General features: G+C 37.0%; 1 protein-coding gene and 1 non-coding gene across 5 annotated transcripts in view; both read right to left on the minus strand.

Moving 5' to 3' along the window:
* The window catches only part of ERBB4 (erb-b2 receptor tyrosine kinase 4), a 1,035,274-nt gene that overhangs the window by 554,418 nt on the left and 465,584 nt on the right, over window positions 1-15,272 (minus strand). The window lies entirely within an intron of this gene.
* Window positions 1,440-1,608, minus strand: LOC118625950. The gene has a single exon (XR_004958795.1). It is a non-coding gene; the product is annotated as a U1 spliceosomal RNA (small nuclear RNA).

Here is a 15,272-nt window from a genome sequence, read left to right on the forward strand (position 1 = left end):
TACAATCTTGTGACACACCAGGAGTCTGACAAGTTTGGTCCCTTTGCATTCTTTAATTGCCCAAACCCCTTGATCTGAGGAAGTGTCTCCACTAAACCCTCCCCAAACATGTCCACAACCTAACCAACTCACTCTATTACTGAAAACTAAGTTGTTGAACTGCCCTTCACCTTCTTGTAACTATCCCTGATTGGCAATGGTTAGTGTCACAAATGCAATTATGATTTCTTTCTCCTGCATTATATGAAAAGAGCCCTGATATGTATATTTCATAAACACAAATTTTCTCATCAATGATGCAACGGAAACTGGACAGAAGACTTCTCAGCTGGTTTTCTAAATTACAAAAACGATCTTTGCTCTGTTTGCCATTCTAAGCAGAGGAACTCAGCTGGTGTCAAGGGTTGGACACCACTATTTTTAGAACTATTATTTATTGAAGCTAAAAGGCTACATCACGGGATGGCATTCGTAATACCGTACACATTTCCCTTCAGTCCCCTCAATCTCCTCAATCTGCGCATTTCTTCCCTCTTCTACCTTTTAAATCACAACACAGTTAAATTTAAACACTATCTTTTCAACATTTCCTTTATGGAAATGACCACTCTTAAGAACGTTCACTTTTATATGGTGCCAAGCAGACTTACGCAGAAGAATTTATGTCCAATGTAAAATTTTATTGCAAAAATCAGTGAGTGGGAGAGGGTCATTCTAGAGGAGGATCATACGGGCAGATTTCTACACTCACAGGTAACAGCAGTTTTGAATCGCACCCAAACATAACTAAGCAACGGCTGTGTAAATTACAAAGGGCTCTCCGTGTAAGGTTTCCTAAGAGTCACACTTAAAAATTAACTCAGGATTGTATTTGAGGCTTAACTATCTAAGGCCATCAGCACGTACAAAGAGATAAATTCTGAATATTCATGATATCATGCTTTCTACAACTGGTCGATGGAGGTTATAGATTTTAGAAGCCACAAATGCTGGCTTCAGTTGGATGCCTTCATCTCCCATAGAGTCTTCCAAAAGATCGCTCCTAATCTTTTATTTTATCTGTATTCATACTTGTGAGGTTTCCTTAATGTGTCCAAACATTTTCTCAAGTTGGCCTATGTATTTCAAGTTCAGGGTAACACAGTGTTTACTCTAAGTGACTTCTGAAGTGATGTGACAAAATTTTAAACAGAATTCTACAACCCCCCTCCAAGCCTTCGCCTTTGCCTCCTGTATTCTCCACCTCCATCTCCATCCGCATTTCTCTGGCGCGCAGACGGCGGGCTGCACACGGTGCTGTCTGTCACCGCCGTTCACCCGCGGGTCTGCATGGCATCTGCTGGGCTTGCACAGAGAGCGACCTGTGTAGTGGCTGCAGCTAGCAAGCAGCCCTGGATGCTCTGTACCCAGACGGCCAAACTCAAAACTTTTTTTTTTTTTAGGAGAGAGCGCGAACACAGTTCCCCACGACCACAAACGATGCAGTCGACTTGCCCACGTTTGGGGAAACTGCAGGCGTCCGCACATGCACATCCCGAGTGCAGTGGGTAAGCCCCGCCCCGCCGAAACCCCCTTCTGGATCACCGTACGTCCCGGCCAAGTAAGTCATCGCTTCATACAAATCGTGTCCCTCTTCACTCCGTATCCAGTCGATCGCTCAAGCCTGCCCAGTCTAACTCAAACACAGCTTCCCATTTCTCTCTCCCACATCTCACTGCTACTCCAGGCCCTTCTCGCCCACCCTGCACCTGCTTCCAACCAGCTCTCAACCTTCCAACACTCTGACCTCTTCTGGTCTCTCCTATTGCTGCTAGTTTTCTCCTGCCACAAAGACTGGGTCCATCTTCTGGTTAAACATTTCTTCAGTGGCCTCTTTTAACAAACAAGTACATAAAAATCCAAATTATGTTCTCAGGAGACAGTGTTGTCTTAGTCTGGGTTCGTCTAGAAGCCCACTCTGAGTCAATGATTTAGGCACAAGCAAATTTTTGGTGAAGTGACTCCGGGAAAGAAGAGTCGGGATGAGAAAATGCAACAGGGATGAGAAAACATTGACCAGGGGTGTTTTACCAATGGAGTTGCTTCTGTTGAATCCTGCTGGAACTTTCTGCAGAGACCGAGTACCTCAGAGTCATTTAGCACCTTCCCTGAGGGAACTGGGCTTTAATCTACAATATTTGGTAACTGGTTGTGAACGATTCCTTAAGAGGTGCTAATTCTATGTATTTCTGGCTGCTCCAACTCGGCAGAGCAGATTCCAGGGGGCAAAACCTCCCAGCAAGAAATTACAGGCCCAGGCAGTTTGAAAGCGGGCCAGCAGCCACACCGGTCAAGTGCAAAGAAGATACGGAGCGGTGAGCGGAAGGACCTATCCAGTAGCACCTGTAATTCTTTAACATTTCACACTAGGCCACCTTTTCAGACTAATCACTTTTCATGGTCTGACCAGCCACCCAGCTCCGGACTCCTCTTCTCTCAGACATGATAGTTCTTTTATGATTGCATGTTCACACCCCCATTCCCGGGTCTCACTCTTTGCTTCCCAAACTCTTTGATATTAAGAAGCTGCTAAAATGTTGCTTTTTCACTAAGACCTTTCCTCTCAAGTGTTTAAGTCTTTTTCAAGATTGCAGATTATCAAATTATGGTGTATCCTGCATGATGCCAAAAACCGAGGCAAAATGTAGCTCTTTTGATCAAGCATCCAAATAGATCCAAGCAGCCCCATTTCTGAGGCATGTGCTTTTGTTCTACTTGAATGATTCATACATCATACAATCATTCTATGGCTGTGGATGTGAGGACTAAAGGAATAACATATAAAAGACATTAGAAGAGTACCTGGTACATAGTAATCATATGTGTGTAGTATTTTGTGTTTAGTACACTTAAAAATCACCCAGAAAGCATGCTAAAAATGCAGATGCCCAAACTATACCCAGAGATTCTGACTCAGGAATTGGGCTCTCAGAATCCAGATGCGTGAGTCACACCACATGATCCTCTTGGGGGCAGTCTATGGCAAGGTGGCATGACCAGATCTCTGGGTAAGATCGGGCCATCGCAACATATACCTTTTTTCTTAATGAAATTATTAACAATGACTCCTTTTACTTTTAAAAGTCCCTCAGTTTGAACAAAAATGACATGGTTACCTTACTTAGGGGCCTATTGTGATATCACTGCTCTTTAGAAAAGATAATGGTCGGATGTATGTATCGCAAAATTTTCACATAAGTTATTGTCTAATACTTTATATCTTTCTATTCCATCACATAGCAGAGAGGCGCCAAGGCGAGAACAGAAGTGATGATGAAGATTGTTATTTCAATTTCCCCACGCACTTGCCTGTCTCCTGCTGCACTAATCCCTGGTGGACGCAGACTAGGAGAGTTCAAGGGAAAGGAACTCTGCTGCCTCGCTTGAGCCTGAACATGAACAACACTGCTAAGTATATTAACATTGCTAAATGTTGTTGGAGAAAATAGAGTGCAAATCACGATTCGGGCCAATAATGAGAGTTCGGAATTTTCAAACATGCCATTTCATTTGTAGGGTAGATGCATGCCTTCTCAGATAAATCCAGGAAGATAATGAGTCCTGGCTGGTTTTTCAGTGAGCTATAGTTATTTACAGTAATGTGGTAATTGCAAGTGACATTGTAGGTCTGTGTGTTTATTCTGAACTGCCATGTTGTGGTTATAGTGCAAAACTGAGAACTACCGAAAAACATCAAATATATATGTCGAGTTAATTTTGCATTCTTTTTGCCTCTGGCTGATTAGCACTAATTAAATTTCCCACTAATAAACTCAAGATGTTATAAAGCTATATGGAAATGCCATATATGGATTCTGCTGATTATGATTTTAAAAATCCAAGCTCTTTGCACAGTCTGTTAATGTACAAAAATTACTTTATTCTACAACTACTGAAAGTTTGAAAAGGGGAGATAACATTGCAAGGCAGTGATTTTTTTCTCACTTCAGCACTGAGATTGTTTAGTTTGATATATTATTGTAAAAACTGGAAATAAAAATATGTATATTCAGTAGAGGCATAACTTTAAAGGAACCGTTTAGCAAGCTATTTTACTAGGAATAGACAATAGACCAACATATGTTTGCAATCAGCTACAAAAAATGGATAGTTTCATAGTTTTATATTCAAACAAATATTAACTGATAGAGACCGGTTTACTTAAACAGCACCTTGACCACTTTTTATAAGTATGTGTTTAAAACATCAGCTACCAGATGGAATATTTTAGATGCAGACATAATTTTCAGAAAATAGTCTGTAGAGAAAATCACATTTTTCTTTACTCAAAATAAATAAGGACAGTAGAGAAAGTACTTGTTTGGTAGCATATGATTTTTTGGGGGGAAGGAGATATTACCGTTCTAGAGATTCCTATAGGAGCTGATTCTTGTTAAGTTCGAAGATAAGGAAGTAGATGGGCAATAAAATGGTTCCTGGGATAAGAAATGTCAGAAAGAAATATGTATATGGGACTGAAAATATATTAAAAGAGAAGGGAATTTGGTTTACTTTATATTTTTTCTCTGAAAAGGAAAGGAGTAACAAAGAAGAGATGGAGGAGGGACTACTGACAAGACAGACAAACCCTCAGAGCAGAGGGAAATACTGAACTTCCAGGGAGAACCGAGAGGAGAACAGAAACGATGGGGGAGGCGGAGCAACACCGACTGTTCAATCACTGCCCTGTCTCTATCCTTCAAAACGAGATAAATGGTGGGGGAAATGGTGTTCACTACAGATATAACAATGTTCCACGTCAGTCTCTTTTATTTTTTATATTTTGGGATCATGTTTTCTAATAATCAAGTTTTTAAAAGATGCTGAGTCTAAAAACGAATTAATAAAAATATTTTATTTTTAACTCAAAGAAAGTGTTTTATTTATATGAATTTTCTTTTCTTTTTAAATGAATATGAGGGGACTGGTTTCTCCTTCAAAATCTTTTACAGTATTTATTATTTGTATATTTCTATAGGTCATCAAAGATAAATAAATTAGTGATAGCAAAATCACTTGTCTAATGAAAGTGGTAGAGGGGCCTTGGGATCTCAGAGAAGCTGGATATGTAGCTATTCATTTGTATTATTAAATAATATTTCATTAAATTTCATAATGTAGCTCAAGGCAACCAAAACAATGTCATGTCGGATTATTAAAATCAATGACAAGAACAAATCTTTATTCATTCCTCAAAGAGCCTACATATTAAAATATTAAAAGCATAAACCTTGCCCAGCAGGTGTGGCTCAGTGGTTAAGTGTTGACCCATGCACAAGAGGTCACCAGTTCAATTCCTGGCCAGGGCACATGCCCAGATTGTGGGCTCAATCCCCAGTGGGGGGCATGCAGGAGGCAGCCAATTGATGTTCTCTCTCATCGATGTTTCTAGCTCTCTCTCCCTCTATTTCCTCTCTCTCTAAAAATCAATAAAGAAAAAAATTTTTTTTAATAAAATAAAATAAAAGCATAAACCTTCTCTAAGATTTATATTTAAACACACAAGAACATTATGTACCTTCACAATACGATTCTTAAAATTAATAATAAGTATTTAAAAAATAAATTGCATCATATTGATTTTGGTTGATGAAATAGTAAAAATCACATATACGAAGGAATGACATTTATAATGTGGGATGTATCAGCAGCAATAACAAAAAAGTAACACGAACGCGGTTAGTTAAAAATACAGGCTGTACAGTCACGGAGACTTTAATATGATCTCTGCGACTTATTAGCTACTCGATCTTAGGTAAATTATTTAACATCTCTGAGCTTGAGTTTACTCGTGTGTAAAAGGGGGATATTAATACCAAATGAGGCTGTGAAGATTCTATAATGAAATAATGTAAGAAAAGTACTGTCACAAAAAGTGGAAAAAGAAATCTCAATAAATCATAAGCAATAATGAATCGTTACATTCCCTCATTTTACCACAGAATAAAACAAAACCCTTTAAACAACTGTAGATTAATGAAATGCAAACATGCACACACACACACACACACACACACACACACACACACACACACACCCCAGTCTTATTTCTTGTCTTTCAAAAGCAGTAAGGGTTCTGAAGAAACAAGCTACTGCCCCAGTCTGAAGATGGCGTGCTTCCCACTGGGTGTACACATAACAAAGATAATTAATGACGTATTAGAAAAGCTGTTTGTGTCAAGCTACTAATCTCTCTTCTCACTGTCTCATGCCTCTCCAGAGATCTCTCTGTAGAAAATATCAGTTATGCATTTTCCCTACCTTTACCTACATTTGTGTTTCTCTGTTGTCTTCTTTATGATGGCTAAGGAGGAAGGCAATCAATTAACTGCTTTTGACTATTAGGCAATTTTTACATAAGATACAAAAAAAAAAAAAAGAAATAAATAACTAGTTAGTAAAATGGCTTCATTAGCTAACACTTTGATAGAAATTTTCTCTAGTTTCTTATCCTACATGTGATAAGAAAGGGGTGATGGTTATGATTCTTTAACTGACAAAGGAAAACCTGTTCTTTAGATATAATGGTTGGTGGGGAAATAAAACCCAAGTGGTATTATAATGTATAATTATGGTATAATTATAAGGTAGTATAATTTCCTTATATCCTTCAGAAAAAGTCACTACACTACAGAGTAAAATATTAAACAAGTATTTATTTAGAGAAGTAGTTAATGGGAGTATACAAATTTAAAAGTATATCAAGTTAAATTTAGAATAAAGATTAATAAATGAAAGCATTTTGGGAAAGTAACTTATCAAATGCTAACTTTTTTGTCAACACAATCAAGATGCCATAGACTTCTTTTATTTCACAATCATAATCAAAATTATATGAACATAAATAACTTGGAAAAGATCCAATGATTTTTTTCGCATGTGACTCTAAGAAATAGACATGAACTTGATGGAAAAAAAAAAAATACTCAGCCAAAAGGACAATTTTACTTGAACAAAGTGAATTCCTACCTTTCTCAAAATTCCATTTTGTGCTTATATTTTTAGGAATTAATTCCTTAAAAACTAGGTTATATTACATTTTCCCATCTAATATCATTCCACTGACAAACAATAGGAAAGTATCTTAGACAATAGCTTAAAGACATTATCTAAATGTTAATTCATATGCTACTAGTTTAATAACAAAGAATATAAATTAGATCAATTCTCCTCTTTGAGCAGCATTGATAAAAGTGCTCTTTCTAAAATTCAACCCCAGCCATGTTAATATTTTGTTTAAAACTGTAAATGACTTCCCAGTTCCTACAGAATAAAGTCCTTACTTCTTGGCCTGAGTGGATTCTCCCTATGTAAAGGTTCATGTCTGTCTCCACTCAATCCCCTCTTTTCGAGGGGTGCATAAACACTTTATTTTTCATGTGTTTTAATTTTGCACTACAGTATTGAATGAGATTTTGCCATCATCTTTTATTCTATTCTAGGTTTTCCAAAAACAATTATTTTAATTTTCTAATAATTGGTAAGTTGACTTTTTTTTAATCATTTCAATTTTTTTCTATGTATTTTTTAAAAATTATCTTTATTGCTGAGGGTATTACAGATGTCTCCCCTTTTCCCCCCATTGACGCCCTCCAGCGTGCCCCCATCCCCTGCGCAGGCCTTCACTGCATGGTGTCTGTGGCCATTCGTTATGCATAAATTCATGTAAGTTCTTTGGTTCTTAATGTGCATTAATGTCAAATAGTTTATAGCTACATGAATATATTATGCTGCTTTACAAGGCCATAACTTTGCATCTGTTAGTCCTTCTGTCTGAGATGTCTCCTCACAAGGACCCTCATCTATCTGAAAAATATTTTTCTTTTAAAACTGAGCTCAAGAGGTGTCAACCCATGCACCAGAGGTCGCCAGTTCAATTCCCCATCAGGGCACATGCCCAGGTTGTGGGCCTGATCCCCAGTGGGGGGCATGCAGAGGCATCAATGGATGTTCTCTCTCACTGACGTTCCTCTCTCTCTCCCCCTCTCCCTTCCTCTCTCTGTAAAATCAATAAAGAAAAAAAAAATTTTAAATAATAAAACTGAGCTCAAGGGTCATCACCTTATAAAGTCTTTACTGATGTCTCCAGATAGGATCAACCTTCTCTCCCTGAACTGTAGTAATGTCATAACATAAATACATCACTCACTGCCTACATCACATCATGTTGTTTCTGTTTGCATACTGGCATATTATTAGATCATTAGATCATTAACTTTGGAGAGCAAGGGATGTTTCATTGTAATATTCTCTCACTAGCGAGTGAGCCATTTGTGGGCAAAAATATTGTTTTGTTGACTGCTCTTGCTTCAGAATCTAAAAGTCCCTGGAGTGTAGTATCAGCTCAGTAAACAGAATAAACACTTCACTGGTTAAGTAAAGGAACGAGTTCAGGTTATCCCCATTTCCTAGAAAAGTATCACACAGTCGTCAAGTAAAAAAGTTGCCAAGTTGAAATGGTTTTAAAAGGAAGTTTGATTATTTTTATTATACTTTTGGTTTCTTAGTGATCATACATATGTACCCTATCTGGGTCATGTATGTGTAAACATTTTATGGATGTAATCCCAATTCTTTATTGATTGCTTAAGTATAATATTTATATATTATATATCAACAACTAATTAATATGCTAAATAATCATCCTGGCCACAAATCAGACAAAAGCGATGTGAGATAAATTCCCTATATCAAACGCGTCACTATTTACTTGAGGTAGAAAAGAAAGCCTACAGACCTCGAACGTGCATTTCAAAGGCTTCTCCTGAACTATGAGAATGTCTCCAGTCACAATTTGATTTACACAAAAATACTAAATTCAAGTTCAATATCTTGTCAAGTATGGACAACACGAAAGCTGTAGTTGTCTCTGATGAGGAAATACAGAGCACATTTCTGAACCTTGCTTTATTTTGGAAGCATATGTTATCAAACCTTATATGTACCACATTAACCAGACCCTGTGGGACACTTAGAGAAGTACTACAAATCATGAAAAAATAAATCTTCTTTTATTATGCTTATACAGCACATAAATGTAGACCCCTTTCAAAAATATGACCTGCCACCTTTTTGATTGAAGGTTATGATTCTCTATCTGGGGATAAGGGATAAGGCCATTCCTATTGTGCAGATAAACCACCCAAGATTGAAAAATAAATACCAGAGATAATAATATTCAGCTAGATTAGAGCCACGTGGTGGAAATGATCAACAGCACTTTGGAGCTATTTCCCGGCAGAGGAAATAGGAAGGACATTAGAGAAACTTGCTCAACTATCATGTCGTTCCTATTCATTTTCACCAAAAAGCTGTCAGTCTTGAGGGTTTTCTGGCATGATGTTTGTTTCTTTTATTGTTGTTGTGATAGGTTTTATTTTGTTTTTAATCAAAGGCCTCATTTCACTTGGGGAAGGACTGGCAACATTCAGAGGAGGAGGCTGGCGGTCAGCTTGGCCCTTGTCTGTCCTTACCCAAGTCCTAAGAAAAGCATGAAGTCCAGCTCCGTCAGAGCCTGGGCATAGCTGGGAGACTGCAGATAGGACAGGGGGCCTGGTCTAAAGGGGGCTGTGAATGAGTTAGCAAGAAAAGGTAATTACGGCTTCTCCAAAACACCACCAAAACTTCTCTTTTTAAACAACTTATCTAAAGTCATTATAAATGTATTCCAAATTGTCCAAAAGTCCTTAGGTCTAGAAAATAAAGATGTAACTAATTCCACTGCTAATAACATTCAGCTTTTGCATGTCCCCTTATGTCCCACTAGGGTTAAAGTGAACACATGGGTTTTCCTCTGCAAAAGAATAGAGAAATTTCAAAGGCTTAATATCTGGTTAAAATTAGCATTCTCTGGCCCTGGCCGGTTTGGCTTAGCAGTTAGAGCATCGGCCTGCAGTCCAGAGTCCCAGGTTCAGTTCCCGCTAAGGGCATGTACCTCGGTTGCAGTTTGTCCCCGGCCCTGGTTGGTCGTGCGGGTGGCAGCCACTCGATGTGTCCCTTTCACATCGATGTTTCTCTCTCTCTCTCTCACCCTCTCTCTCTCTCTTCCTCTCTCTCCCTGTCATTCTACCTGAACAAAAAATGGAAAAATGTCCTCGAGTAGGATAAAAAATAAAAATAAATAAATAAATAAATAAATAAATAAATAAATAAATAAATAAATAGCATTCTCTGGGTGACTACTATATCTTATATCTTTGTATTTTGACATGCACTTCTTTTTTCTTTTGCATTTATCTTCAGATAGAGCAGCGGGAGAGAGAGGGGGAGGAAGACAGAGAGAGAAACATCGATGTGAGAGAGACACATCAAGTGGCTGCCACCTGCACATCCTCAACTGGGGCCAGGGACAAACTGCAACTGAGGTACGTGCCCTTAGCAGGAACTGAACTCAGGTCTCTCTGGTCCGCAGGCTGACACTCCAACCGCTGAGCCAAACCGGCCCGGGCTTGACATGCACTTCTTGTATGCAGATTCATTCTGTGAAAATTGTAAACTTTTCGAAGGAACGTGGCCAATCTCACAGAATAGATAACCACTTGAAATTCTAACCTGGATAAAAACATCTAGTCCAAAGACCAGAGTTTAGCTGGGCATCAGGGAAAGACATCAAATGCTTATCAATACACTTTCTCAAAGAGCACTACAATAGGTCAATGACTCAGAATCTCAGGGATTTTGGAGAAATTTAGCTGTTGTGTTTCTCTGCATTCAGTTATTTTATCAGAAAGCTCTCTTCTTTAATTATGTTTATATTTAAAGTACTTACTATAGCCAACACATAATTTTCAATATGGTAATAAAATACACTCTTTGGGGACAACTTTTCTTTTAAGTATATAGAAATGCATGATTCCTGCCTTAAAAAAAATGTGGAGACAGTTTTACATTTCCTTTTATGAGCACAATGTAAAATCCATTATCCTGGAATATGATCTATTACATCTGAATTATTTGTTTAGTGGGGATTATTTTTCGTCATAAAATCTATGAGAAAAATTAGATACAAATCTCATTGATTAGTTATTTGGTGATTAATTTAGTTAAGTGATAAAAATCTAACAATTCTTTAAGTTTAGTGAAATACGGCCCTGCATTTAGGCTTTTCCTAGGGTTTTTCCTGTCTGTGGTACCCAGCTCCGGTCCTAGGGCGGCCAGCACACCTGTGACTGCAGCAGAGGATGAGGATTCAAAGACATGGCTGTCTGACATCCCTCCTCCCAACGCTTTCTTGTTTGTCCACTTGGAGTGTTCCCATTCTCAAAGCTGCATGAGTTGCTTCTCCACCCCTCCCCCACCGCCACTTTTTTTCATCTTTCCAACTCCACAAGACAAGAAGAAAGACTTTCCTAGCCACTTATCTTCCTCTCTAACTAAAGGAGCAATTGGTTTGGCAAAGTTCCTTCCACTGTCACCATATCAAGAAATCATGATGTTAAATTTATAGTGATGAAGGTCAATTTTGTAATATTTATGGGTGATACTGCTCAGTTAAATACACTATATTCTCAGTTACTTAAAAAATGATCAAATGTACTCCTTATAAATCATTGTCCTTAATGTTCACTGGATATGAACATGGGAATGGTCGGGGTAAGGGAGCAAGAGTAAATTAAATATTATATAAACATGTGTGTGTTTATCATCCCTGTAATACATACATGTTTTGTTTAGAGAAAGAAACATACCTTCAGGGAAACTGGTAGTTTGTGAATTATAGCCAGTTCTTTCAACATCCTTCTTAACCCTGACTCTATCTCCAAACATAATAAAAGTTCATTCATTTACTTATTTACTTATTAAATATATGTTACAAGTGCTATGCTAGTTTTTGGAGAGCATAAAAATGAAAGAAACAATTTCTGTTTTTATGATACCTACAGTCTAGCAGAGGAAACACCTAAAAACATTAGTGAGTGTTCTGTATGTCTGTAAGGTAAATAAATGTGTAGTTATAATATGATATGCTCTGTAAGCCTGTGTGCGTGCGTGTGTGTGTGTGTGTGTGTGTGTGTGTGTTTTATAAGGACTGTAACTGTGCTATGAAGAATACTGATTATATGCCTTATATTCATTACCTTGGAGTTATTACAAACAGGACCCTTTTTAAGAGTTAGAAATAGTATCCATTTCCTTATTTTGTTAAACTAACCTCTGACAATTGTACTTTCTCACTTTTGGGGAAGCATCTTGAAGTGAGGAGGATACTTCACATGATCACATTTTGTGTCTTCAATGCTTAGTAGCTTTTTTCATTACTGAGAACAACTCTAATTAATATATTAAAAGAAAGTCTTAATTTCATGGATTTGTTATAAACATTTAAGAACTTCCTATTAGTGCTAAGCATTGTTCAGTAACTCTCTTAGGCTGAACTGCAATGATCGTAGCCAGTTTTAACTGAAAAATTACACAAGCCACCTTCTGTGATCGCCATTTCAATATCTTTTTTTTTAATTTCCCAACAACCCTGCAAGATAGAATTTATTATTATCTCTCTCACTCTAGAGAAAATACGGTTCAGAGAGGTTAATTGAGTCAGTTCCTGGGATCATTGTGGCTCCAAAGCCTTTGCTCCTTCTACTATAGAGGTGACACCTCAAAAATCCCTGAAAATAATCTGTCCTTCCAACCACAACGTCCTGATGGTATTTGTAGCCGCATGCTAAACTACAAAACACACTCAACTGCCTTCTCCCTCTGACAGAATTATGCTGTGGAAATACGCACTTTATCAAGTTTAAGTGAGCTTATTTTCTATGGTTCAGTTTTTTTCCTCCTATATTTTAAGAAGCTCAATAGAACATAAAGAAAGTAGACACCTTCCAAGTGCATGCCTATTTTATAAATGTGTGCTTTAATTTAAGAATCTAATGTTTAAATCAGTTATTTTAAAATTTGAACTATCCTAGATCATGCGTATTTTTCTCTAATTCTTCCTTTTAAATGGGTGTTGCTTTTATAATAGTTTATATTAAAGTTTAAAGTTTCACTTTTGCTGATGGAAAATAATACAGCATTATTTAATAAATTAAATAAATGTAGCTGTGCGGTTTTTTCCCGATTGATTTTAAAAAGAAAACCCTTGTATATGTTTCTCAATTATGTGGTTTATTTTCCCAATAACACATTCTGATGTAAATATTCATAAAAAAATTAAAAATTATAGTTGCTTATAAAGAATATATGAAAATATTCATATTGGTGGTTTTGTAAAACAACACAATATAATTTCAGTGGCATTATAGTCACAGAAACTTCATTCCTTTATGTTAATCTGAACACAATTTAGTAGTAGGGCATCACTATTTCTAAATCCTCTGCTCCATGTCCCACATGCACTCCCATATCTAGCCTGGTAGCTCCTACGTGTTTTCATCATAAGCATTTGGGAAATCCATACACGCCAAGTAGTATAAATTAATGAGCTTCTCTGTGAATTTCTCACTTGGGCCTTCAGGCTGTTTGTGATTAGACTCTAAACTCAGTCTGAAGTCTTTCCTCCTGGGGCCTCTCTTTATGGACTTCTCAGTGCAACCAAATTGATCGCTCTTTGCCATCTTCAGTGTTCGAATATTTAATTGCTGCTTTCTTCTGTTCCACCTCCATGGGCTATTTTATCCTTCACTATCAGTTCATTAAATCTTGCTTAACTACTCTGTTGTAATTGAATATAAAAACCTCTCAGGAGTTCTTCTAACAAACTTCTGAATAGACAACTGGGAGAACTGTAGAATTAGCAGAGTATGACACTAGACCACTTGGGTTCAAATCCCAGCTCTACCACGGCAGTACCTCAGCCAAGCCATGTTCTGCTCTGATAGACATCCCTGCTGCACAATGTATAGATAGTATTAGAATTAAAGTAGAATCAATGTGTTAATATACCTAAGATATTCAGAACAGTGTGGCACATAGGGGGGTCACTCAGCTAGTACTACAAAAATATTGGCAAATAGCTATGAAATTGTAGCTGCCTACTATCGTTAGCCAGTGTTCACTAGTTGCTGGTTTTCTTATAACACATTGAAAGGCCGTTACAGTAAATGGATATTTTGCAGCTAACAAGTTCTGAAAAAAATTCAGGTTACCCACTGATATAAAAATCAAGGGGTAACTGCCAAACATTTCTCAGAACAGCTCAGGTATGTTAAAGAATAATCATCACCACCTTCAGTATAGAGAATTGTTCACATACATTATTTCATTTTGAACATGTTTATTTATAAAGATTGTAGCTAATTTAATGACCTGGGGAATAAAAAAAAGAGTCAAAACTGAAAAAGAAATAGCAGCAACATGGATCATGTTGCATAAAAAAAAATGTAGCCACCAGTAGCATATCACATTCAAATTATTAGGCTTTCATAGAATTCACAACTGAAAAATAATAAATTATGGAAAAGGGAACCAGGAAATAGCTGTGTCAACATAGAATATCCTATTCTCTGCAAAGGTTCATCTGGAATGTCAAAGGCATGTCCTTCAATATTTAACTTGTTCACACTTTGTTCCCAATCTCAAGTTGAACAATACCTTAATTACCCAATGAAGCATTATAATTACGCTAACAGCTCCACTCTTACTTATAATTACTGCATCAACACTTTCTTTTTCATATGCTTCAATCTATACCTATTACATTGTCATGATGAAGACACATTAACATTATAATACCGTATAATTAGCTGATGAGCAATTAAATTATTCCACTGCTCTTGTTCCTCTTAGCCAAGGGGTTGCTTCCAAGCTCTATTATCTCTTCTTTCTCTTCAGTTTGCTTTAGTGGCTCCTTTACCCCCAAAACAAAGGGGCTTGTAAGCTGTATTCAAAGCATTTTGATTTCAAATTCAGAATGGATAAGTGCTCAAGTAGGTGTTGGTCAAAGACATAAACTGGCATTCTAGACATGATTAAAATTATTTTCATTTTCTTTCTGTGATAAAGAAAATTGCAAATCTATAGAACAATGGGGCATTGCAGGACCATTTTTTCTAAATGCTGATTTTTTTTTGTTGTTTTAAAAATTAAAATTATCCATAAAGTATAAGTGTTTAAAGTGTATTACATTTATTCTGGATTATAGCTCTCATTAATTATTTCATAGATACTTCAATTTAAGCTTTTCCAGAAACACTGAAGATTTGAAGATTGTGAATTTAAAATAAAATTATGTCCTGGTTTATAATGAACTACTGCAGTATGCTGCCCAATGACAGCAACCAGGTGCTTCA

The sequence above is a fragment of the Molossus molossus genome, unplaced genomic scaffold, assembly GCF_014108415.1.
Source record: "Molossus molossus isolate mMolMol1 unplaced genomic scaffold, mMolMol1.p scaffold_m16_p_11, whole genome shotgun sequence".
In the NCBI taxonomy this organism is placed as follows: domain Eukaryota; kingdom Metazoa; phylum Chordata; class Mammalia; order Chiroptera; family Molossidae; genus Molossus; species Molossus molossus.